Below are 27,396 nucleotides of genomic sequence, written 5' to 3' on the forward strand. Positions count from 1 at the left end.
CAGCTGCCCTGAGATGGTAACAGAGAGGGGAAATGGGTGTGGCATGGACAGCTTCTGCAAGATCTTGCTTAGAATTTTCCCTGAATGCACACCTGTGTGAGGCACCACTTCCATAATAAAAATGTCACATGGTAGTGACATGTTTGTGCTAAGGTAGATTCAAATTTATTTCAGGTTTAAGATCAATGGGAACATTAAAAAAAATGAATTGCTCATATAATTATTGCTTGAAAATCCGTCTCTTCTGTTTGACTGTAAGCTTTCTGAAGGCAGAGCCTATGTCTTTATTTGCTCACTGTTTTGTCCCTGGGCTTTAGCATGGTGCCTGGCACATAGCAGAAATTCAATAATTTTTTATTAAATGAATTTGGCACAATTAGACAATGTGGGGTATTGGTAGATATTAAAATTAAAAAAAAATCTGAATGTGTACAATATAAAAAACACACCCTAATGATTTATCTTTATAGCTCCAAAATGTCATTATTAGCTTAAGAATATATTATTGTGTGACAAGCAACTTGATTTGCTTATAAAATTATTAATTGGTACATTTAGAGGGCTACAGACTTTGTAAAACATTGGAGGAGGTTTTTTTTTTTTTTTTTTTTTTTTTTTTTCCCCTTCTTAACTCAAAAAAAGTCTAAGGAGGGAGAAGGAAAAAGCTGATTTTTCAGCTGTTTGTTTTCTTTTTCCTCCCAACACTCTGAGGTTTCTACGTGCTGTTAAAACAGGGCCAAGAATCCCTGGCTTGCATTCTGTCTTTCCTTGGGGGCAGAAGTTTCCCTCTCAGGCCTCCGGGGTCTTTCCAGTCTGCAGTCTTCAAATACAGGCTGACCAACCCAGAAATGAAATTTTTTGTTGACTAACTCCACATATGTTCTTTCATGGAGGGATATTTTTGAAAGAAAGGCTGCACAGTTTCCATTTGCAAGAGAGGAGTATATTTTCAGAAGCTTCTATGGGAGGGAGACTGACCTTTGCACTAACACAGAGAGTCTTCAATCTGGGATTTTATGGGGAACCTCATCTATTTTCTTTCTTCTCCTTTCCTGCTGGAGCTAGTTTCCTCTGTTCTCTGGTTAAACATTTTTATTGGATGGATTTTACAATGGGGAGGAACACATACTTTTTTGCTGAAAGACCATCTCCAGCTAATGGAATCTAATCGGGCCAAGGGAATAAAATTTGGGAATTCAATTTCCTCAAACTGAGTCGACACTTTACTACTCCTGTTTCATGCACTTTGAAATGTGGTATGTTCATGTTTGAAGCCACAGAGAGAGTTGAGCTCATTCTTAAGTGAGGTATTCTAGGCAAGAAAAAGCTGGAACTAATATTAAAATCGTCAACTGTAAATGCCCCTTCTACCCCAACAAAAGACAACAGTATGTGAACTAAACCCCTCCCTTCTATGGATGCTGCAGAGAAACCCCCTGTTGTCCTTTGGGAACAATGGTTGGAATGAGTATGTAATGAGTGGGGGTGAGGAGAAGGGTTTGAAATTAAAAAAAAAAAATGTTTCATGTGGTAGATCAGAAGCTGACCAATAAAATATTGCAACATTTATACCAAGGAACCCTATGGTTATGGTTGCAACTATACATAATTATATCTTATTTTCATTTCATTTATTTTTAAAGAGCTTAGAGTTTTCTCTTTCAGCTAAAAACAGTATAGGGTGTTTCACTGATGATTGGGAGAGGGAGGGTGGAAGTGTGGTAATAGATTCACCTTGTTAGTGTGCACTTGGGATATATGCTTTGGTCCATGACAGCTGAGCATAGAACAACCCTCGTTCAGGAACAAATATTGTCTAAAGATGTTGTCTAAGCAACCCAATGCTGTGTACCCCCTGGTTATTTAAAGAGAAACACAATAATTTCTATAAAACTGAATGTGTAAACAAAAATTAAAATCCAGCCCCAAGAAAGGAAGAGCATCTTCTCTAGTCTGTCTGTGTAGGCCCTCCCCAGTGGAACTTCAAATTCCTTTCCCAATACTATTTACTACTCTCCCTACTCAGAAAACCTTTTCTCAAGCAAACTTGCCCACACCTCCACTCACGTATTCATGGAGAAATACTCCTAGTCTTCAGCGTTAGAATGCTATTGTGTGAATGTTGCATTTTGATTTATTAATAGGACATTTGAATCCATCTTTACTCTCAGTAATTCAGCATATTTCTAATTTTATATGCCAGTTTATAATTGTTCTCATTAAAGAGCTGTGGAACGGCCTGACTTTAAAAGGAAAGTAATGGAAATAGAGAAAGGAGAAATAAGGGTAACTGGGCAGAGACAATATCCGTTCTTTCATTTTCATATAGAAATAGAATTTTCAGCTGAGCATAGGGCTGCCCAGCTAAGATGACAGGAAGGCCAATCTGCCTTGTAGCTAGGACCAAGTTTTGGCCAATGGGATGAGCAGAAGTGATGTGTGCAGCTTCTAGGTCATGCCTTTAAGGGGAAGACACTTCTGCTGAACTTCCCCTATCACCTGCTGCCAGTGACAGAGATGTGGACATCATCATGAGACATCCTAGACCATGCAGATAAGGACTATGCCCATGGATGGCAGATCAACAACACAGAAAGCACCTGAGTCTCAATCCTGGGCACCACTGTGTCAACCCTAGATATATCCAGACTATTACATAAAAGGGAAATTACATTCTCCCTTGTCTAAACTACAGTTGTTTTAGATCTCTTTTGGAGGAGCCAAGCCTGTATCTGACACTGAAGACTTTTATTACATTCTTCAGCCCTGGAGAATTTCATTAAAGAGACCTCCTTGCAAAGTTGGTAAACTCCAGACATTTTGCTTTGCTTATCTAGGCAGGTCAAGTCCAAAGTGCATTTTTCCAAATGCTTCTGCTCCTCTTTCTGCCTAGGAGTACTCTTTTCAGTGTGCTTGGGGTGGGGGTGCTGAACTGAACCCTGAACTTAGGAAGTTAAGCTATCTCTCTGGGAGTCACAGGTGCTGGATGAGAGCAGGATAAGCAAGCTACTAGAAGGAGAGACACAAGAGGGTTCCTAAGCCGAAAGGACTTGAGTGTAGCCTTCAAGGAAACAGATGCATCTGAAGACAGAGTGGCCCTTGAAGCAAGACTGGTTGGCTGCAAAACAAGAGAAACGGTGATGGTGTCATCCTCGCTTTGCAGGAGGAGTACTCTCGCTGAGCTCTCTTAGAGTATTTCTGGCCTCAGTAGCACTGCAGGAATGGAAAGGAAAGAGTTTGTCAAGACAGCTCTGTGTGAGCAAGCTGCAGCAGGCTCTTCTCAGGCTGAGGCCATTAAACTTTGATTCACTGAATCACCTTTGCTCTGATGTCTCATTCACCAAGCCCTCTTCTGCTGCAATTTGGTTTCACACCTGGATCTCCTACAATGAAAGTGCTGATCATAGAGACTTTGAGCCTTTCTGGTCTTTGTGATGTGGATGGCTCATGGCAAATAAATAAAGTAGCTGCAGGTCAGGAGTTGGCTTCCCAGGTTGCTGGCATGAAGAATGAACAATGCAGATCTTACTGCAGGTGATTTGGGCCCAGTTGGAGTTACGTTTCTCTTTGTACCATAATGTATTTGCATTCTGGTGTCTGCCTAAGGCTTGGGTCTTTTTCTGTAGAATGAGACCATTTTTCAGCCCTGATAAACCCCTCAGGGAGCCTCTGGGACCACGTAATACATTAAAAATCCACCATGGGATCCTGTCCTTGTCTACCAGTTTTCCCTTGGACCAATGCCTGGCAGTTTTTTATGTTTGATGAGTGCAGGATAAGGATGGACTTATCCTTATCCTTAGATGGACAAGTTCACCCGGTGCCTATTCCCTGAGTCACATTCAGCTCTAGGACACTTGCCCTTACCCTGTGCCTTTTTCTTCCAGTGAAAAGAGCATACGAGAATGTAAGGAGGCTTTCCATCCAGGGGAGAAAGCCTGGGATCCTCTCTAGGTGGTAATGAGAAAGGTTACCTTTTGCAAAGCAACATATTCCTTCTGCCATGCTTAACCTTGATGGGGTCACATTCTAGTGTGGGGAGGCTTCAGTTGTAAAGTGGGGGACCCCCTTCTACCCTGGTTTGCTCTCTGTCTCTGCTGAGAGCCAGGGATATTGCTAGATTTGGCAAAGAATAATGTTCTGGCTCTTTATGAGCGTATGCTAAAGTATTCAGTCTTTTTTCTATGTGGGTTCATTTTACTTTGAGACAAAAATCTTAGCATTTGCCCTTGATTTTTTACCCTAATTTGCAATTTTAATATTATTTGTGTTTAATTTTTTAAAAGCTTTTTATTTTCTAGTCTAAATTAAATATAGTCTTTTATTTTGGAGAATAGAAAGCTATGTATTTTCAGCTTGAAATATATTAGAATGATGAGTTGGGAAATAGTTTTGTTTAATGGAAAGAGCACATGTTCTAGTGTCAGATTTTTAGTGGTGTTTGCAATATAGCACATTATCTTTCTGAGCCTTGATTTCTTCATCTTTTAGTTAAAAGGGGAATTTTGCAGGATTGTTGGGATAATTAGATACTGTTTGTAAAGCACCAGCCAGGGCCTGGGACGGAGGACAGTAACAGAGGATGCCCTTTATCTTTTATCTTTCTGTACAGTGGGTGTGCCCCAGAGCAACGCGAGGATCAACTATAGATGCCCGGGATGTCCTAAATTGTCTGGGACACGCATTTGAAGGTGACTCCATAGGCTTTCTAGGCTGAGTTTGGGAGTTTCTGGTAGTGGTGGCAGAAATGGGGTTGGAGGAACAATGTGTGTGTTTGTGTTTGCATATGTGTGTGTGTATGAGAGAGAGAGAGAGAGACAGAAAGGGAGAGAAAAACTGCCTAATTTTAGGGATTTCAAGAGAAGGAGCTGTTTTTGCTTGATCTGATACAACATTCCTGTGATATCAGAAACTTGGGGCTGGGCACGGTGGCTCCCACCTGTAATCCCAGCACGTTGGGAGGCTGAGGCAGGTGGATCACCTGAGGTTGGGAGTTCGAGACCAGCCTGACCAACATGGAGAAACCGCGTCTCTACTAAAATTACAAAATTAGCCGGGTGTGGTGGTGCATGCCTGTAATCCCAGCTACTTGGGAGGCAGAGGCAGGAGAATCGCTTGAACCCGGGAGGAGGAGGATGTGATGAGCCGAGATGACTCCATTGCACTCCAGCCTGGGCAACAAGAGCAAAACTCCATCTCAAACAAAAACAAAAACAAAAACAAACAAACAAAAAACACTTGGGTTCTGTGTCCATTTTCTGTAGCTGAAGAAACGAAAAAAGATGCTTGGGTTCTGTGAAGGTAAATCAGCCCAGCACTGGGTGATGTTAAGAGGAAGGGAGTGGGATCATTGGCCAGTCACAGGTGAATGGGGAGAGGCAGGAGAATGACCACCTGTGCCAACAATGGGAGAGGCTCTGGAAGGTCCCCATGCCCCTCCATGTTCCTAAATGTTTCTTCTCCTGCGTACTCATCTGAAATACCTGAAACACCACAAGTTATTTTTTTTCCCCGCTCTCTGGAATCCTTGTTTCTTTCTTTTTGTGCTCCCTGTAACTACACACCCAGGTAGCTCCTTCTGAAACTGTGCTGTGTCTGGGACTAGTTTGGAGAAATCTGGACAACTGCTTATGACCTTATTTAAGTCACTGTCTTTCTGGGCCTCTTAAAATTAGGCACTTATTTAACCTCTGTCAGAACCAACCAGATCCACAATTCTAAAAAGATTGTTACCCACAGAGTTGGCTTCTGGAGTGGACATCTTCAGCCATCCTAGGGAACTGTGGGTGGGTAAGGGTTGCATGGGATGCTGAAGACAAACTTGAGTCACTTCTCAGGCAGGCCCCAGCCTCACTGTGGGTGCCTTTAAGGCAGCAGTCCCCAACCTTTTTGGCATCAGGGACTGGTTTTGTGGAAGACAATTTTTCTGTAGATGGGAAAATGGGGATGGTTTCAGGATGAAACTGTTCCACCTCAGACCATCAGGCATTAGATTCTCATAAGGACCATGCAACCTAGATCCCTTGCGTGCGCAGTTCACAAGAGTGTTCTTGCTCCTAAGAGAATCTAATACCACCGCTGATGTGACAGGAGGTGAAGCTCAGGCAGTAATGCTCACTTGCCCGCTGCTCACCTCCTGCTGTGTGGTCCAGTTTGTAACAGGCCATGAACCAGTACAGGTCTCTGGCCCATGGGTTGGGCATCCTTGCTTTAAGGGAAAGGTACAAAGGGAGTTTCCCACAGTTTGAGAAGGTGTCCTGTCAATTTTAGACTCAAGTTGGTTAAAGCAAAGCCATCGTCCTTGGGATTGTCCTATGAGTCCTGACAAACTGTAGGACACAAGGAGATGACAGAAGTGATAAAGACAATTTTTTTCTCTCCACTAGTTTTAGACATTGTGGGAAACGGAGCCAGGAGTTCAGTTCTGAGGCCCAGGCCTACCACTGATTAGCTCAGTGGACCTGACATCTCTGGGCTTTACTTTCTTCCTCTGTTAAGTGGGGAAAATTGTTCTTGACTTGTTGTAGTTGAGGGGAGATCATGTGCTATGGACTCAGTTGTGTCCTGCCACACCCCAAATTCCTGTGTTAAAATCCTAACCCCTAGTGTGCTGGTGTTTGGAGATGGGATAGACTTAGGGATATATCTTTTGGGATATAATTAGGTTTAGATGAAGTCATGAAGGTGGGACACTCATGATGGGATTAGTGCCCTCACCAGAAGAGGCATCATAGAACATGCTCTTGCTTTCTTGCTTGCTTTCTATCTCTTTGTCTCTGTGTGTGTGTGTGTGTGTGTGTGTGTTTTATGCGAGGCTGTAATGGGAAGGCGGCCATCTGCAAGCCAGGAAAAGAGCCCTCCCCAGGAATAGAACCTACCAGCCCCTTGATCTTGGACTTTCCCCTAGACTCCAGAACTATGAGAAATCAATGTCTGCTGTTTAAGCCACCCAGTCTATGGCATTTGTTATGGCACCCCGAGCAGACCAAGACATTGTGTTCCCTCCCTCACTCACTCATTGGTCTCATATCTTTTGAGCACTGCTTATTGTGTTTTGAGCATTGTTCTCAGAAGTGAGGATACAATGATGAACAAAATAGACCAGGCTCTCACGTCCCTACAGTTCAGTGGGGGAAGAAAGACAGAAAACTAAAGAAATGAGATAATTTTGGATTGCGATAATCGCCTTGAAGATACTGTGGACATAATAGTAGGTGAAAATAGTTTGCAATCAGTGAATATTTGTGGCACTCCCACCCACAGCTGCTTCTGATCACTGTCCGTGCTACGTTGCCAGCTTTGGAAATGTCTTCTTCACCTTTGTCCTGAATCACAGGAACAGTGTAGGGTGTGCCACAGAGATGGCACTTCTTGTTTTCTGGGACAACTCTATCCTTTTGTGGCCCCATTGCTGAAATCCCTCCCCTACATCTTGTCCCCTGTCAGGCAGCACATCGCTCCAACACTCTTGGAGTTGGGATGCAGAACCTGCATTTTGGGTTCTTCTTAGAGGTGATGGGCTGTTGTCATAGCAACTGCTTCCTAGCCTTAACTGTCAGCCTCAGTGGAGGTTTCTCCTTAGCTTTTCAGACGTAAGCAATGCCTTTTCCTCAAATGCCAGAGCTTATCTAACTCCCCTGCCTCTAGCCTGCAAGCTGGAGAGACTCTTGACTTTCAAGGAAGTCTGGCTTTTACAGGTTTCAAGCCTTTATAAGAAAACAAAAGCAAGAGCAAGTCCAAAAGGGGTCTCCTTGCCTGGATGACAGAGGTGCTGGCTGAGGCCTAGGTAAGAAGCTCTTCTTCACCTCTTGCCCCTCACTGATCTTTCCAGACCCCTGGGGAGGCTTATGCAGGGGGCTCTGGAGGCAATTTCCCCGTCCATTTTGGGTCGTGTTAGTTTTCAGATTTCTCTGCTGTTTGGATCCTGATGTTAGATTCAAAAGCCAGATTTATAAGGTCAGGAGAATCAAAGATGGCCAGTGACTCACACACTTTCATGTTTCTCAGCCCTGGCCTGTTGGCAGTTTCTGGACCCACTTGTAACCACTTTCCTGGAGCCAGTGCAGGTAAAGGAAAGGAGTTTAGCAAACAGGGAAGGGGTGGGCAGCCTGCCTGAACTTGAACCCGAGCCTGGGCCTGTGATGTGGTCAGGCTAGTGCGCCCCACCAGCCCTGGGCAGATGCTGGGCCAGGGCACACACCACTTGGTGCCCGTTGGCGCCTGGGAGAGCTCCTGGGTGCCCTGCAGGGTGGGGCTGGCTGGGTCATCTGCTCCCAGTGCTGCCGTGGGGGTGTGCTCTGTGATGTGGGAGCAGCCAGGGAGAGAAACGGCAGGGCGTGTTGGGGAGGCTCCTGTAAACGTGCACTTGGCTGTGTGCCTTCAGTGCTGGCAGGCATGGGCTTCTGTTCTGGCTTTTCAGAGATCTTTAGGAGAAGAGAGTTACGTTCACTTCTGTAACCCTCCCTCTCGAATCTTCAAACTATGGGTCATGACCCAGAGTGGGGCAAAAACTGATTCAGTGGATTACACACAACATGGAAAAACAAGGAGAAAGAAAAGATATTAATGTTAATTTTCTAGGCACAGTAATGGCAGCGTGGCTGTGTAAGAGAATGTCATTATTCTCGGGAGATACACGATGAACTATTTTGGTGTTGAATGTCATGAAGTTTGTAATTTACTTTCAAACAGTTCAACCAAAAAAGTCTGTGTGTGTGTGTGTGCATGTGCATGTGTGCATGTGTGTGTGTGTGTGCCTATATTGAGAGGAAGGTAGAGTAATATGGTTGACTATTGGTAGGCCTAGGTCAATGGTTCTCAGGTTCTCAATGGACTGTGGGTGATTTTAACCCTCAGAAAACAATGGCAATGTCTCAAGACATTTTTGGTTGTAATATCTGGGTGTGTGTATGGGGTACTAATGGCATCTAGTGGGTAAAGGCCAAGCATAGCCCTAAATATCCTACAATGCACAGATGGCTCCCCCACAGCAGAGTTATCCAGCCCAGAATGTCAATAGTGCTGATGTTGAGAAGCTCTGCTCTAGGTGAAAAACATTTTTGTATAATTCTTTCAACATTTCCGTAAGTTTGAAAAATTTCAAAAGTAAATAAATAAATGAAACACATAGACAAGTAAAGAAGTCCCAGGTCAGGCGCCATGGCTCACACCTGTAATCCCAGCACTTTGGGAGGCCGAGGCAGGTGGATCACTTGAAGTCAGGAGTTCGAGACCATCCTGGCCAACATAGTGAAACCCTGTCCCTACTAAAAATACAAAAATTAGCTGGGTGTTGTGGTGGGCACCTGTAATCCCAGGTACTCAGGAGGCTGAGGCAGGAGAATCGCTTGAACCCTGGAGGCAGAGGTTGTAGTGAGCCAAGATTGCACCACTGCACTCCAGCCTGGGTGACAGAGCAAGACTCCGTCTGGAAAAAAAAAAAAAAAAACAAGTCTCAGGGTACATCACGTGTTGCCACAGTAAAGATAATTATTTGGTAGCACTTATTTTGTTTCAGTCATTTATGTATGGGTGTGTGAACTGGGCTGCAATATGTAAGCATTTCTTACAGGTGTTGTGCTCTAGATGTTTGAAAAGCACTGCATCATCCATATCCTTCTGGCTGTACCTGCTGTTGGAGAGATAGAGAAGCTTGTCAAACTCTACTCACTTTCAAGTCATCCATAGTGATAATATAATTTTGTGTTTATGATGTTCCATGCACTGTGCTAAGCAGTTTACATGTATTATCTTATTTAACCTTCACGAGAACTCTTGCGAAATAGGTATTACTCCTATCCTCATTTTACAGACACACTGAGGCTTAGGTTAAATGGATGGCCCAAAGGCACACAGCTAATAATGGAAGAACAGAGGCTTGGGTCTCTTAGACTACAAAATCCAAGCTTTTAATTATTATGCTATCTGCCCCTAACCCTCTCAAAGCCTCCAAACTTAATATTGCTTGCTTTGGAAGTGAGAGGAGCTTCAGTTTCCCGAAGGATGGAATGTGTGGATGAGCAAGTAGCCATGCCCTCTCCCTCTTCCATTCCCTCCTCTGGAGTCAGTGTATGTGAGCACGAGTGCTGTTTTGGTCTTCGAAGAACAACGGTGCTCATCCTGAAGCGGTGAAAATATGACCACAAAATAATCTTTAGGGCCAAATGGCAACAAGCCTACAAGTGATCATGAAAGTATTTGACTCAAATTCCAACTTGACTGAGTCATACCTACATACAGATTTCCCCAAAGCTCAGAGTGCTGCGTTTCAGGGTCAGAAATGAGGGGGTCATCCCCCTCCTTCCACTTGAGCAATTTTTAGAATGTAAACAAAGCTTCAACGAGTTGACCAGGATCCTTGACAGTGGCCCCAATTCCATGTGGTCATTATATAGATGCCAGGAGGCCCCCCAAAGTAAGTGCGGGCTCTCAAGAAATGACCAAGTCCAGTCTCAGAAGGGAGAGCACTGACTTCCAGTTAGGATGCTCTTTTGGCTAAAGGCCACACCTGGTTTCTAACCCGCATTAGAAACTTTCAGTTACCCTTAACTGTCAAGCTCTTACTTCCCACATTGAATTGGTCACTTATCCTGGCAGTTCTAATGGGCTGTGCTTTCTTTTCACATTGACTTTGGAAAGGTCTTCACATTGACTTCCATCTCCATCACACTTCCCTAGAGTCCAGGTCCTAGACCATTCTCTATTCATTGTCCATACAGAAGCCCTGAGTCAGGCATCAACAAACATGAGAAATGAAAATCATGAATGGCCACCTAGTAACACGTGAAATAGAAAACTCAATACAAACATTTCATTGCCATAAATGAACTAGGGAGACCTTAAACTTGATCATCCACTTTGCTGATACGGAGTTTCTGGAGTGGTTTCCCTGGTAGGATTTTCCTTGGAGAGACGCCGGAAGTTCAGCTCCTGGTTGCTGCTTGTGAGGCTGTTCATGGCTTGTAAGTGAAGGCTCCTGCTCTGTTTGTGGACCTGTTCAGACAGTAGGAGCTGGCAACATCCTTTCCTATTGTTTAGCACGTTTTATAAATCAAGTTAAATAAAGCCCCCTGGAGAAGATTTATTGCCCACAGATCACTTCAAATAGAGAGCTCTGATCTTAGTTAACTTATTTGTTTAAAAAGTTTTTATCTTCAGATGTTTGGGCAGGCAAGTGATTTGGTCTCTGTGGTGAGTGCAGGGCCTTCCCACCTTAGCTCTTAGTTTGGTAGGTAGCTCACAGTAAGGGGTTGTTCAGGCTGCACAGAGGGAACTCTGCCATTTTAATGCTGCGGTGAGATGTCGCATCTCCACTTGGCTATAAGAAAAGTCCATTGGTTGGCTGTGAACCCTCAGGAGACGGAATAACTCCTTCATCTTCTGGAAGGAAGACCTGGGACCAGCCTGGTGATAACCCATTCTTTGTCACTGTTCTTATTGCTGCCCGGTCCTCCAGGCTTTTAGGCTCTGGTGTGCAACTCCTGCTGTGGTTGAGATGAGATAAAAGGAATCTTCTGAGAGCCGGAAGTTCTGTCTTCAGCACCAGCTGGGGGGCCCTTTGGCAAGATAGGGGTTCTATTGGTCCATGCAACTGCTGTCAACCAGAATTTTAGGGTTTTGCCCCAATAGGTATGTAGTTGTTATTCACGCCAGCCTCTGCTGTAGCTATCTTGGGAGGTTAGTAATGATTTGCTTCTATTTTATTAGTTTTACAACTTCCCACTTTCACTCTTAAATCACCTGTAGCTGCAATACACAAGGGATCTTCATACATAGATGGTTTCCACAGAACTATTGAAACAAAGGTTGAGTCATCACATGATTTTGTTAGTGGATGGGAGAAAACCTTGTAGTGGTACTCTTTCCCCTTTCTTTTATTGTGGTAAAATATAGATGACATAAAATGTACCATTTTAACCTTTTTTTTTTTTTTTGAGATGGAGTCTCGCTCTGTTGCCCAGGCTGGAGTGCATTGGCGCAATCTCAGCTCACTCCCAGCTCCGCCTCCTGGGTTCACGCCATTCTTCTGCCTCAGCCTCCCGAGTAGCTGGGACTACAGGCGCCCGCCACCACGCCTGGCTAATTTTTTGTATTTTTAGTAGAGACGGGGTTTCACTGTGTTAGCCAGGATGGTCTTGATCTCCTGACCTGAGGATCTGCCTGCCTTGCCCTCCCAAAGTGCTGGGATTACAGGCGTGAACCACTGTGCCTGGCCGATTTTAACCATTTTTAAAGCATATACTTGGGCCAGGTGCAGTGGCTCACATGTGTAATCCAGCCTTGTGAGAGGTCGAAGCCTACTGATAGCTTGAGCCCAGGCATTTGAGACCAGCCTGGGCAACATGGTGAAACCCCATCTCTACCAAAAACAAAACAAAACAAAATAAAAGAACAAAAATGAACAAAAATGAGTCTGGCACAGTGGTGTGCACCTGTAGTCTCAGCTATTCAGGAGTTGAGGTCAGAGGATTGATTGAGCCCAGGAGGTCAAGGCTGCAATGAGCCATGACTGTGTCGCTGCACTGCAGCCTGGGTGACACAGTAAGACCCTGTTTCAATAAATAAATAAATAAGTAAATAAATAAATAAATCTATAGTTCAATGATATTAAATGCATTCACATTGTTGTGCAACCATTACCACCATTCATATCTAGAACTTTTCTAATCTTGTCAAATGTTTTCCCCACTTAAAAAAAAAATTGAGCTAGCATTTCACATATCATAAAACACACCTTTTTCCAGTGTACAATTCAGTGGCTTTTAGGTTAATTCACAAGGTTGTGCAACCATCACCACTATCTACTTGCAGAAGATCTTTTATCGATTTTGAACTCTGATTTTCCACACAGTGTCATCCTCTTTGCCGTCAGATGCATTGGTGATGCAGCCTTTCTTAGAAGAGTGCTCCGCTATTGTCTCTGGAATTTTCTCCCAAGCTCCTGACACCCATCTGCAAGGTTGAATGCTGACGCTTTCCTGACTGTGGCTAATGGTGTCAGGCAATGACAACCAGGGCTTACTTCCCCCCCTACCCGGGCTGACAGTGATTCTATGACACATACACGAATTTAGCGATGTTAAAATGTGAAAACTGTGTGTCTTAGAACCGGTGAACTCAGTATTTACCTTTCCAGCTCCAGCCCTAAAGTTGCTACATCTCTCATGACTCACTCCCTTACTCAGTTCTCTGGGGGGCATCATTTTTACCATTCTGAGCTCCAAGGTGCTTTGGCCAGAACGCTGTTCATTAACCCACCCATTGTATCAGCCTCATCTATACTTGTTTACATATTGTCTCTCTTCCTAGACCAGGAGCTCCTACTCAGGAGACATGCAAGGACATGTGATTCCTGCTTGTCTCCACTGTGCCTAGTATCATGTAAGGAATAAAGTAAGTACTGGATAAATGTTTATTGACTAAGCCATGATGATAAGAGCCTACAAATTATAGCAGAGTGAACTTGACTGGGACTATCCAGATCCCTAGAACTTGGTGCATCTAATAAGTAGCCTATGGATTATAGTTCAGGTTCCTCCACCAGGAGGAGGGTATGTGGAAGACTTGCCTGTTGCAACTGGCCATGCAGTTCTCATGATAAACTGGCTTTCTTATTTTATGTGGTAATCTTGATATAGGGCTAACAAGGATTCAGCTTGGTATTACCTGATGGCTTCTGTATAAATCCCTGCCAGTCATTGCTCCACCCAGCTGTCAGCAATAATTACCTGCTACAGGCTGGACAGGGGCCAGGCTGGAATCCAGGAGCGCCTGGGAGGGCAGTGTGTTAGCTCCTTTCCCACTAATGTGTGGATCTGGAAATTGTCTCCATGCCTGTGCTGAGTGTCCTAAGGGTGTGGGAGCCCATCCCTGTCAGGAACAGCCTCCCACATGCAGCCAGTCCACTGGCCAGCCTTGTGCCCGGGTCTCTGCTTTACTTTTCTTTTGGAACCTGTAACTGGCATCTCTCTCAACTCCAAGAGCCTCCCTGAGCTCTGAGTCATGCATCTATCTGACCAAAGAAGCCTTTTTGATTTGAACACTGGGTCCCTTTACTCCTCCAGAATAGAACCCTAGGGTATCAATGCTATGCTGCCTTTTACAGAGTTTTCTCTGCCCTTTGAGATGTAGTCATTTGAAATGGGGACTCTTTCTTGAGTGGTGACAAGTCTTATCTGTCCTGGTTAATTTTCTTCTTTTTTTTTTTTAATTATTTTATTCACTTCAAACGAGTTCCTCAGATTTGCTCTATAAGCAATTGAAAGCGTCCAAACTGACACTTAAGATTGTACAACTTCTAGACTTTATTATTTTATTTCATAGGCTTTCCTTTAACATGATTCTCTACATTTTACGGTGTCCTGGTTAATTTTCCCAGCTCTTGCCCCAGTTTTAGTCTATTTCTTCTTTCCCGGTGGTTTGTGATCAGGACATTCTAGTTAGGCCAGAAGACTAACAAAAGTGAGTTTCTAGGTCTGTAAAACTGAGAACCTAATCCTGGACCAAGAAGGACCATACTGGTGGAGTTTCTGAGAGACCCATCTTGAAATAGGCTTCTTCTCTTAGCCAGCATAACAAAGCTTCACAGGGAACAGTGACCATGTTATCTAGGCTTTTGTGGGGGCAAGTGTCTTCTCCAAGTCCTAGCTGTTCAGCTCTTACCTCTGCCTCATACTGCTACAACGTTGCTACTTAAACCAGTAGCACTGGCTCCCCTGGGAGTTTGTCAAAGATGCAGAATCCTGGGCCCAACTTCAGACCTCCTGAATCAAGATCTGCATTTTATACGAAGTCCAAATGATTCACATCCACCTAGAACTCTGAGGAATACTTACCTAAAATACTGGTGACTGCAGCACTAGCATTTGCTTCTGTGAAATTTATTAGGTACAGGCGTTAAAGAGACTCATCTTGACTGAGTTCACACCATGTGCTGGTGCCTTTTTCACTACCAAGCCTGAGAATAAGATCCTTAGTTTGCATATAGCTCATTCATGCATTCATTTAACTCTAATTTAGTGATCGATGTGTGCTGGCACTAGAAATGCAAAGGCGAAAAAGACATGGGCCTTGATCACAATGAGCTCATAATTTCTGTGAGGCTGTGATGGCAGCACAGTGCCTTGCACAGCAGGTACTCAGTGAGTGTTTCCAAGGTGGCAGATACCAGCAGGTTGGTGTGGGACCCTTATCCAGCTAGCCTGGATGTGGAGCAGTGGGTGGGGGTGGCACTTGCTATGTGGAACCCAGGTTGAAGGTGGGGAACTCAATATATAAAAGGGCATCATTATTACTGATGTTAAACGGGAAGAAGTACCACGTGACCACTCAGAAGCATAGACATTTTGTTTGTTTGTTTGTTTTGAGATGGAGTCTCGCTCTGTTGCCCAGACTGCAGTGCAATGGTGTGATCTCGGCTCACTGCAACCTCTGCCTCCAGGGTTCAAGTGATTCTCCTGCCTCAGCCTCCCTAGTAGCTGGGACTACAGGTGCACACCGCTACACCCGGCCTTTTTTGTATTTTAGTAGAGATGGGGTTTCACCTTGTTGCCCAGGCTGGTCTCGAACTCCTGAGCTCAGGCAATCCACCTGCCTTGGCCTCCCAAAGTGCTAGGATTACAGGCATGAGCCACCACGCCTGCCCAGCATGGACGTTTTGAACTGAAATTGATGTTGACAGGAAACGAAACAAACAAGCTGCGTTCTTCAGCCACCATGCTCAGTAAGTTGGCATTTTCATTTTTTTAAGTTGGCATTTTTTTGTTTTATTTGTTCACTTAAGTCCAGGGGTCTGAAAACTGGCCCATGAGCCAAGTCCAGACCATTGCTTTATTTTATTTATTTATTTAATTTATTTAGAGATAGGGTCTGTTGCCCAGGCTGGTGTGCAGTGGCGCCATCACAGCTCATTGTAGCCTTGAACACCTGAGCTCAAGCTACTTTCTTGTCTCACCCTCCGGAGTAGTTAGGATCACAGGCACGCACCACCACGCCTGGCTAATTTTTCAAATTTTTGTAGAGAAAGGGGTTTCGCTCTATTGCCCAGACTGGTCTTGAACTCCTGGGCTCAAGCAATCCTCCCGCCCTGGCCTCCCAAACTGCTGGGATTATAGGTGTGAGCCACTGCGCCCAGCTGTATTGCTTGTTTTTTGTAAATAAAGTTTTATTGGAAGATAGCCATGCTCATTTGTTACATATCATCTATGGCTGCTTTCATGATGCAATGGCAGAGTGGCATAGTTGCAAAAGAGCTGGAAATATTAATTATCTGGACCTTTATAGAAAAAGTTTGTGGCCGGGCTCGGTGGCTCACACCTGTAATCCTAGCACTTTGGGAGGTCGAGGTGGGTGGATCACTTGAGGTCAGGAGTTCAAAATCAGCTTGGCCATCACGGTGAAACCCCGTCTGTACTAAAAATACAAAAAATTAGCTGGGCATGGTAGTGTGCGCCTGTAATCTCAGCTACACAGGAGGCTGAGGCAAGAGAATTGCTTGAACCCAGGAGGCAGAGGTTGCAGTGAGCCGAGATCGCACCACTGCACTCCAGCCTGGCCTACAGAGCAAGACTCCATCTCAAAAAAAAAAAAAGAAAAAGAAAAAAGAAAAGTTTGCTGATTCCTGATCTTAGTCTTCTATTAGCTAAATTAAAAAAAAAAAATCTTTTAAATTACTTTAATGTATACATACATTTAGATAGAAAAAATCCACAATAATGTAACAAAGGCCTCTGTGATTTTTTTTAATGGGGAATCTGATTTGGAGGAATCAGGGGAAAGGAACACTTTTAATTTTTCCTTAATACGCTTTAATACTTTTTGAATTTTAAATGATCAGATTCTATTACTTTTATATTTAAAAAGACCATCTTATTATATTAAGCTATTTAATTATATGAAACTATTTTTATTATATTAAAAATAAGAGACTATTTTTAATTACCAAAGCTATGGAGTGTTTCTTATAAATATTTTGGAAAATACAGAGAAGCAAAAAGTAAATTAAAACCACCCATTACTGTGCCATCCAGAAATTTAGATACTGTTACTATTTTGGTGCATATTCTTCCTCTTTCATTTGAATGTGTTACTATTTTGGTGTCTATTCCAGTCTTTTGTCTGACTGTATATGAGTGTATGTGTATATATATATACATACATATTTAATGTATTCATTATATTTTGTCAACTATTTTTAAAATTTTAATAATATAATGTGATCATTTTTCTGGGTTGCTAAATAGTTGCCAGTTTCACATTTCATGTTATTTTATTTTGAGACAGGGTCTCACTTTGTCACCCAGGCTGGAGTGCAATGATGTGTTCACTGCTCATTAAGGTCCTGGGCACAAGTGTTCCTCACACCTCAGCCTCCTGAGTAGCTGGGACTTTAAGTATGCACCACCAAGCCTAATTTCTTTTCTTTTCTTTTTTTTTTTGAGACCCAGTCTCACTCTGCTGCCCAGGTTGGGGTGCGGTGGCGTGATCTTGGCTCACTGTAACCTCCACCTCCTGGGTTCAAGCGATTCTCATGCTTCAGCCTCCCAAGTAGCTGGGATTACAATGCCTAACTAAGTTTTAAAAATTATTTTGCAGAGATGGTTTCACTATGTTGTCCAGGCTGGTCTCAAGTGATCCTCCCACCTTGGCCTCCCAAAATGGTGGGATTATAGGCATGAGCCACCATGCTCAGCCTACTTAACATTTTAAATGGTTGCCAAGTATTGTATCCTATAGAGATGTATAAGATGGGTTTAACTAATTTCCTGTTGTTGGAAATTTACATTGTTTCCAGTTTTAAACTCTTATAAACAAAGCTATGATAAATATGCTTATAGATAAATCTTTGCAGATATCCCTTGTGACTTTTATAGAATAAGTTTGTGTACGTTGAATGGCTGGGCTACAGTGTCTGCAATCTTTTAGATTTTTCTTCCCCTTTTTTTGAGTTACTTGTTGCTAAGGTTGTGCTACTGTAAATCCTCACCGGTGGGGTCTGAAAATGCTTGCTTCCTGGACCCTTCAACTTGGTATTATCAAAATTGTCAACATCAGTATATTTGCCACTTTCACTGTTGGTTTTATGTTTTCTTTTATTTTTGGGGGGAGGAGGCAGGGGGTGAAGTCTCACTCTGTTACCCAGGCTGGAGTGCAGTGGGACAATCACAGCTCACTAGAGCCTCGATCTCCAGGGCTCGGATGATCCTCCTGCCTCCGCCTGCTGAGTAGCTGGGACTACAGGTGCATCCCACCAATCCCAGCTAATTAAAAACATTATTTTTTTGTAGAAACTGGAGTCTCACTATGTTGCCCAGGCTGGTCTTGAACTTCTGGGCTCAAACAATCTCCTGCCTTGATCTCCCAAAGTGCTGGGATTACAGGCATGAGCCACTGAACCTGGCCTGGTTTTGTGTTTTCTTAGTAAATAGGTCTCCTCTTCCGATGGCCCACTTAAGCCTCAACCTCTCATTGGAACGTTGAGCAGTAGTCTTCACCCCACATTTTCTAGGATGATTTAAGTTCTGAACTCTGAATACTTGGCAGTACTAGCAATGAGCATCATTAGCCAGTTTGGGACGTTAGCCACAGTAAAGGCATGTCCCTCTTCACCTGCCTCACTCAAACACAGGCGTGACGCAATGAGGCTGGTGAGGTTACATGGTCTGGCATGTAATATGTCACACACTCCCTCCATGACAAAGGAAGGCTTTGTCACGAGGGTGGATGATCTCTTTTCTTCCATCCTTGGTTAAAATTCTTCAAAGAGTAGTATCAACTTTCTGCTTCCATTCCCAAATCCAGTAAGGTTCTGCTGAAATTGAAAACACAGTCAGGAATTTCTAACAGCCTGATTGAGGGCCTTCCTTTTGAGTCTTATTCTCCCTCACCTCTCTGTGGCTTTTGGTATTCGACTTCTTGGAAGGTGTCTTGACCACAGTCCAGGTTCAACTGTTCATTCTCAGCATCTTTTGCTAGCTCTTCTCTCCTTTAGTTCCTTTTAAAAATTAATATTCCTAAGCTTCTATCCTTGGTTCTTGTCTCTTTTTCTTCATGCTTTATGCTTATAATCCTCTAAAGCTGTCATCTGCAGATGATTTACCTACTCTCCTTTGGCCACCTCAAAATCAACCTGTCCAGGCCGGGCACGGTGGCTCAAGCCTGTAATCCCAGCACTTAGGGAGGCCGAGACGGGTGGATCACGAGGTCAGGAGATCAAGACCATCCTGGCTAACACGGTGAAACTCCATCTCTACTAAAAAATCCAAAAAACTAGCTGGGTGAGGTGGCGGGCGCCTGTAGTCCCAGCTACTCGGGAGGCTGAGGCAGGAGAATGGCGTGAACCTGGGAGGCAGAGCTTGCGGTAAGCTGAGATCTGGCCACTGCACTCCAGCCTGGGCGACGGAGCGAGACTCCATCTCAAAAAAAAAAAAAAAAAAAAAAAATCAACCTGTCCAAAATACAGCTCTTCATCTCAATGTCTCCTTACCTTGGGACCAGCTCTTCTTCTTGGGCTTCCTTTCTCTGACCGGCATCATCATCGACCAATGGCTCCACTTAGAAACCTCAGAGGCATTTCTTTTTCTGCTTTGGGCCTTCCCTGTCACCATCTGACCCTGCTGGTTTGCTGTGGGAATGTTTGTTTGTGAATATCTGGAATCCAACCTTCCTCATCCTTGGCTGAAACTAATTGCAGAGACTTTCTCTTTCATTCTTTGCTTCCTGTTTCTCCCAGATAAATTCTACCTTTCGTGCATCTGCCACAGCTATCTTTCTACTATATAAATGTCACTGAGTCCTTGCTCCATTAAAAAAAAACAACAGCAAAGGAAAAACCTCTTGGCAACTCCTCATAGTTGACCAAGGCCTTTTTTTTTTTTGAGATGGGATCTCACCATGTTGCCCAGGCTAGAGTGGAGTGGCTCTTCACTTCATCAGTAGGTATGATCCCACTACTGATCAGCCTGGGAGTTTTGACCCACTTCGTTTCCTACCTGGCCTGGTACACTCTGCCTAGGCAAAGTGGTGGTCCCCTGCTCCAGGGAGGTCACCATACTGATGACAAACCTAGTGTAGATACCTGATTGTCATGGTACACCATAGCCTAGAACTCCCGGGCTTGAGCGATCCTCTCGCCTCAGCCTCCTATAAGTGTTGGAATTACAGGTGTGAGCCACTGCCCAGCCACCAAAGCCTTCAGCATGTGGCTACCACCTTCCTTTTCTGGCTCCCATCCTGTACCTCCTCCTGCCACACAGGGAGTGTACACCTCAGCCAGCTCTCATCTCTAGTGAGTTTCCCTCTGGGTCCCTTTGATGCTGTGTCCTCTGTCCACAGTGCCCTTCTGGACTTGGAGAGATCTCCTTCCTTCCCTGACCTCCTGAGACCTTCCCTGAGCCTCTGAGGCCTTGCCTCTCCTTTCCCCAGCATTACTCACTTCCTGCTCTCTGGTCTTTGGCACCTCAGTCAAATCACTGGTAAAGCAGTTAACACATTGTTATTCCAGTTAATCACATGCCTTCCCCACCTCCCCTGCTAATGATGAGTTCGCTGTGGAGAGGACCTTGCCCTACCACCTCTGTATCGCCAGGGCATAGAACAGTGCCAGGCACAGGGCTAAGTCACTCTCTAAATGTCTGTTTGTCTAATGACCTTCCTTACCAAGCTTGTTCAGTCACTGATATTTTAAAATGTAGTTGTTACACTCCTAGTTTTTTTTAAATGTGACTAAAGCTGAGCTGATATCATTATTGATGATCATCTTCCACACTGAGCTAAGTGTTTGTTTTCTTTCATCACACACACACATCTTATCTCTAAGAGGAGATGGAGGCTTCCTTGAAATTAGTGTTCTTTTTGCAGTTCTATTACAAATTCAGAAAGAGTAGGTCTCTGGAAAATTCTGTGCTTGTTTTCATCTTTAAACAGGAAGTCCAAAGGCAAATAAAAATGAAGACAATCCCAGTTTGCAAACAAAGTTAGTCAAAATTTTTAGCAACTCTCTCACCAAGTACTCTGGGATTTTAGCCCAGCCCTACTAGTTGAGAGGAAGGCATTTGCTCGGGCTGACCATGCCTGTTGCAATTGGTGGGCCCTTAGTGCGTTGGCAGGCATACTTGGCAGCTCGCAGGACTTCTTAAGGAGGGCACTTCCCTTCTCTGAGCCTTAATGCCCTCATCTGTAAAATGGAAACATTCATCCTGCAATTATAGGGTCATTTTAAGGGTTAAAGGACAAAAATGCATGGGAGCCCTGCTTTGGGCCTGGTACGTAGGAACTGCTCAACAAATCATAGCTGCTGAGAGATGTTGCCCATTTCCGGCACATAGAAGTGAGCCAGGAAGTTGCTGCTACACGTAGGCTTACCTCTTGACCAGTCCAGGAAATACTGGTGCTTTACCCTAACACAAGAGATGTTTTAACTGAGGTTACCTGAAGTTGGGCAGGTGCAAAGTGGTTAGGAAGTGCCCTATTGCTTTACAATCCAGTGACCGGGGAAGAGGTTTTTAGTCATTCACAGATGGTTTTCAGGGCTTCTCTTAAGCCCTGAAACTGTACTGTCAATTTTATGTGAAAGTGCATTTGACTGGGCAAAGAGTCTTTGGTTTCTATCAATTCCTCGGAGGAGTCCGTGACCCTAACAATGTTAAGAACCACTAGCCTGGAGTTTTACAGACTGAGACATTTGAATGTAGCTTTTGTATCTCATAAAGTATGATGGAAACAGTGTCTTACATTGAGAGTAGAAGTCCCTTCTAGCCTGGATCCACTGCCAGCCTGCAGTGTGGCTTTGGACATCCAGATGGAAAAATGAGAGCTCCTTAGTCGAGACTAAAGTGTGGAACAATTTGGCTTTGTTATAGCTCATGTCCTTGGGACAGGCCCTGTTCTACTGGGAACTCTTAGACCTCACCTTGAACAGGAGGAGCTGGGCTGCCTATAGGAGGCTGTGGTAGGCTTTGGCTCTGGGAATGATGCTTTTAGGTTGTGTGTATGTGTGTGTGTGTGTGTATGCATGTGCGTGAGACTTGATCTGCATGGATCCTGGGTGGCAGATGTTTGTACCAGCTGCCGGAGTGGGAGGTGCAGTGTGTAATCCAGGAACTTTATAAAAGGGGGATATCCAGTGATCCTGATGTAAATGAGAGACAAGCCTCGGCCATATTAAGCTGGGGCTCTAACCACCTCCTGTTAAAGCGGACCAGCAGGTCCAGGAGGCTCATAGCTCCCACAACAGACCTGGAGAGGACAAAGATGACCCATCCTGAAGGGCTCTCTTTCTGGCATGATGGCAGGCTTGGAGGCTCAGGTGCCTTTCCTTCCATCTGGGATGAGGTGCTGCAGGGGGCCTCCCCCAGCTGGCCTCCCTCAGTTGGCCAAAATACAGAAACATCTAGCTCTTGACTTCCCCTCTGAGGCTGAAGGACAGCATCGACCAGAAATCGGGTGTATTCAGACTCCCTGACTCTACCTTGTTTGAACACCCCGGCTTTAGTGTGATAGTATGTCGTCTTGAGGCATTCCTTGTCTGCACAGTGTTTCCGAAGGAAATTTCTGTGTTCAGAACCAGGTAGATGCTTCCTTTGACAGGATCTCACTGCTTCTTGTACTTAGAGACCATTCTGCTTCTACTCTGAATTACTCAGCCTGCCCTGCAAACGAATGGAAGTCCTTTATGTTCCTTGTTGAAGGAGAAAAAGATTATGTCATGAGATTTCAGCTTGAGTTTGTCTTCATGCATATTACATTCAGGTTTTTACAATGAGTGTTTGATTTGCAGTGGAGGAATATTTATTTCCAAATCCTCCAAATGCTTCTGAACGCAGCCTCCACGCAGATTTTAATTGCTAAACCTACTTATTCTGACTCAGTGTCTGTTTGGTAGAATGTCTAGAGATACAAAAAAGTGGGGAGACAAGTGAGCTGGGCCCAGATGCTCCTCTCTGACTAACAGAATGTCCACCCAGAGTGGGGAGATGAGCAGCCCACTGCCGTGTCATAGGTGGGTGGGTTTCTCATAGCTCTTATTTAAAGCTGTGCCCTATTGTACTAAAATTACAATTTGTGAATAAGGATTGAATTGGAGTTGTTGGTCTGAGCTGACTCACCACTGGTAACTGGGACTGGGTCTGAGGAATGTCTTCATGTCACAGTCAACTCAGGCAAGAGGAGAAAGCAGAATATACCCCAATGGGGGAACTGGCTCACGGCTTTCCTGATTGTCATTTGTGCAGCTGACCCGAGTCCCTGGACTTTCTCTCCACTCGCTTGTTCTGTCCCTTTAGAAGGGCCAGCAGGTGGATCTCAATGAGAAATGCTTACTGGGGTTTGGGGGCGTTTAGGTCATGTACCCTGCATCCCATCTTGAGGCAGCCCTTGCAGCGGGAGGTGGGGACACACAGACACTTGGAAAGTGGTTTCAGAACCAGATTTGGATGTAGCCTAAAACTGTCACCATTCTAAGCAATGGTTTTTAGGTCTTGGACAGAATAGGCAATCTTTCAAAGGTGACAGGGCCACTCTACCATGCTCTGTGATCCTGGTAGGTGGGAGCAAGCGGCCTTTTGAGCCGAAGCTCCTGTGCTCAGTGGCTGGTTGGGGCAGCTCTCGTGAAGTGTTGGTGTGGGAGCCTCCCTTGTGCCATCTGGGAGTTTATGTCGTAGGATGTTAATATGTCATAGGGCTGCTTCCAAGTGGCCCTATTCAGATGTTCCAGTGACAAATGGATTCTGGAGATGAATGTGGGGTGAGGCAACTACTAGTATCCTTTTCCGTTAAACAGTTTCATTTGAATTCACTATGCATGAATTGATCAACATTTTGAAAAACAGAGAATAAAGTTCTGAGGTCACAGATTTTAGGAAGCGTAATTTTCTTAGAAATGGAATAGAGAAACCTCAGAACACAGGACCCTGGCAGGAGGACTGGACAGCGGGATGACACAAAAGCTATAACCTAGTGATTCTCAGTGGGGGTGATGTTATCCCTGGGAATATCTGGCAATGGCTGCAGACACTTGGTTATCATGGCTGAGAGGGGAAATGGTCCTGGTATCCAGTGCAGAGAGGCCAGGGATACTGCTAAAGATCCTACAAGAGCCAGGACAGCCCCCCCAATAAAGAATTACCTGTCCCCAAATGTTGACAGTGCCACTCTTGAGAAACCCTGTTATAAATGTGCCCCAATGCACTGCACTTGCATGCACACATCCTATGAACTGTCTTTTGTATTTTGCATGTAATGCTTACCAAACATTTTGGGAGCATCGTCTGCGTGCCAGGTGCAGCACTGTGGGTAAGCGGGATGCTAAAAGACGACTAAGACCAGTGAGGGAGATGCGCATCTACACAGCTCTCTCATCTAGTGCATTTAGATTCATGTCTGTAATGGAAAGGCCCCAGGTAGAATGTGTATCCCTTAGACTCTCACAGCATCAGGCGCGATGCCTAGTGGTGGCCTTTGTTCTCAGCAAATGCCTGTCATCCATTCAGGAGTGGGGCCAGAAACTTCCCTACAGGACCTGTACTATGGTTCAGTATGGGGGAGTTCAGCTGTTCCATGTGCTGTTTCTGTTCTTCTTCTCATCTGGGTAGCCTCGCACTCCACAGGACAGACATTTCAGTAACTCAGATGGACTCAAAGGTGACTAAGAGAGGCCAGAGCTCATCCTCTTGCACAACAGTGATTATTCATGACTGACCAGGAGATTTCTGAAGAAAAGCCTCCACATCTGGCCTCAGGAAGCCCTGCTCGGGAGGGCAGTTCTTGCATGAAGGTGTCCTGGCAAGGGAGCTTTGGAGCAGGAAAATCACCACCCTTGATGGCACTTTGAACCATACGAGGTCAGTGGACTGTGAAGGTTTGTTTCACAGAAGACGTTTGGGCTGGAGGGTGATGGAAAAGCCAGAAGGTACGAACTGTACTCAAGGCATAAAAGTCGAAGGCTGCCTGGGTCTGCCCTAACTCCACCCCAGCCCATTTATGGATATGTCCCCATTTCTGCTTCATTGGAACAAGAATGCCAGGACAGTTTCTTTGCTGATGGGCTTCTAGCATAACATGTCTCTAAAGAGACATGACTTATATTCCTCATAGTCTACACCGAAAAGCCCAGGGTGGAGTGGAAGATGCTGCAGAGTTATTGCAAGGGGCTCTGTGACCCGTGCAACAAGCCCTGCCTGCAGAGCAAGTATATCTTCCGTTATGCATGCATGTTCTACTATTTTTCAAATGCATATTTCACACTTCTACTGTTTTTCAAATATAGGTAAATACTGCTGTGATTACAATAAAGGGATTGATTAAAAAGTGCGGAATTCAGAGTGAATTGTCATTCCTCTGCTACTCTTGCCTCAAACCACAACCAATGTCAAATTGGTCACCTAGCTTGCTTCCGATTTCTTCCCACTTCCACCTCTTCAGTTAGGAACCAGGCCTTGTCAGTTACTCCTTCACAGTCTCACATATGTGTCCTTTCTTCAGCCTTTGTCACCCAACACTGACCCTTATCAGTCCTCCACTCATGGGGACCAGGGCTGCCCACCTGGTCCCAAGGCCTGAATCCAGAGCATCCCTCCCACTGCCACCACGTACATCTTCCTACTGGCCCACACGAGTCCTTGGTGTAAAAATATTTAGGGCTTCCAGTCTCCTTAACCTGATATCCCACCTGCTTCACAGTGTGGCATGAAGAACCATCTCTTGAACACAAAACAAGTCATCTTATCATTTACATTGTCTAATATTTAAAAAACAACTTTAAAAACCCAGTTTTGTGGTCAGGCGTGGTGACTCATGCCTGTAATCCCAGCGCTTTGGGAGGCTGAGGCACATCATGAGGTCAGGCGTTTGAGACCAGCCTGGCCAACATAGTGAAACCCCGTTTCTTCTAAAAATACAAAAAATTAGCCAGGTGTCATGGCGGGTGCCTGTAATTCCAGCTGCTTGGGAAGCTGAGGCAGGAGAATTGCTTGAACCCATGAGGTGGAGGTTGCAGTGAGCCAAGATTGCGCCACTGAACTCCAGCTCTGGCAACAGAGTAAGACTCTGTCTAAAAGAAAAAAAAAAAATCAGTTTTGTGTTCCATTAAAATACATTTATTTAAGTCGGGTGTGGTGGCATGTGCCTGTAATCCCAGCACTTTAGGAGGCTGAGGCAGGAGGATCCCTTGAGGCCAGGAGTTGGAGACCAGCCTGGACAACATAGTGAGACCCTGTCTCAAAAAAAAAAAAAAAAAAAAAAGGACAACTGAGACTTAATAAAAATGACTTCCATATATTTTTTATAAAACCAGTTAATTTATATATGTGGAATCATTTTGTGCTCAGTAAACATGTACATACGATACTATTATAGACTGCAACGAACAGAAAGCTTTTTCCATTGTTTCCAGATCCCTCTCTCTCTCTCTTTTTTTTTTTTTTTGAGATGGAGTCTCACTCTATCACCCCGGCTAGAGTGCAGGGGCGCCATCTCGGCTCACTGCAAGCTCCGCCTCCCAGGTTCACGCCATTCTCCTGCCTCCGCCTCCCGAGTAGCTGGGACTACAGGCGCCCGCCACCAAGCCCGGCTATTTTTTTTTTTTTTGTATTTTTAGTAGGGACGGGGTTTAACCATGTTAGCCAGGATGATCTTGATCTCCTGACCTCATGATCCGCCTGCCTCGGCCTCCCAAAGTGCTGGGATTACAGGCGTGAGCCACCGCGCCCAGCCTCTCTCTCTCTCTCTCTTTTTTTTTTTTTTTTTTTTTAAAGAACAGGTGTTCGCCGGGTGCGGTGGCTCACGCCTGTAATCCTAGGACTTTGGAAGGCTGAGGCGGGCGGATCACGAAGTCAGGAGTTTGAGACCAGCCTGGCCAACATGGTGAAACCCCCGTCTCTACTGAAAAAACGAAAATTAGCGGGGCGTGGTGGCATGTGTCTGTAATCCCAGCTACTCAGGAGGCTGATGCAGGAGAATCACTTGAACCCGGGAGCAGAGGTTGCAGTGAGCCAAGGTTACACCACTGCACTCCAGCCTGGGCGACAGAGCGAGACTGTCTTAAAACAACAACAAAAAACAAACAACAACAAAAACAAAAAACAGAAACAGGTGTTCACCTCTAATTCCCTTCAAACAAGTTGTTGAAAAATCCTGTTGTTCTACACAGCGCTGCTCACCAAAGAGTGTGAGAGCTGTGGGCTGGGTTTACCGCCCCCAGGTTCTGATCCCATGTCTCCTTTGCCCTGGTTGGAGAAGGCATGTGAGGAGCAGGGAAGCAGTGGCCCAAACAGGACCTGCTAGCTCCCTCTTGTGGAGAACGGGGAGAAAACATGCGGGAAGAAAAGGGGCTCTGCATATGGGCAAATGCCCTTTTACTGAAACAGCCCCGGAAATGTGATCTGAAAAATATGGTCTGAGACA

The sequence above is a fragment of the Piliocolobus tephrosceles genome, chromosome 15 (genome assembly GCF_002776525.5).
Source record: "Piliocolobus tephrosceles isolate RC106 chromosome 15, ASM277652v3, whole genome shotgun sequence".
NCBI classification, from domain to species: Eukaryota; Metazoa; Chordata; class Mammalia; order Primates; family Cercopithecidae; genus Piliocolobus; species Piliocolobus tephrosceles.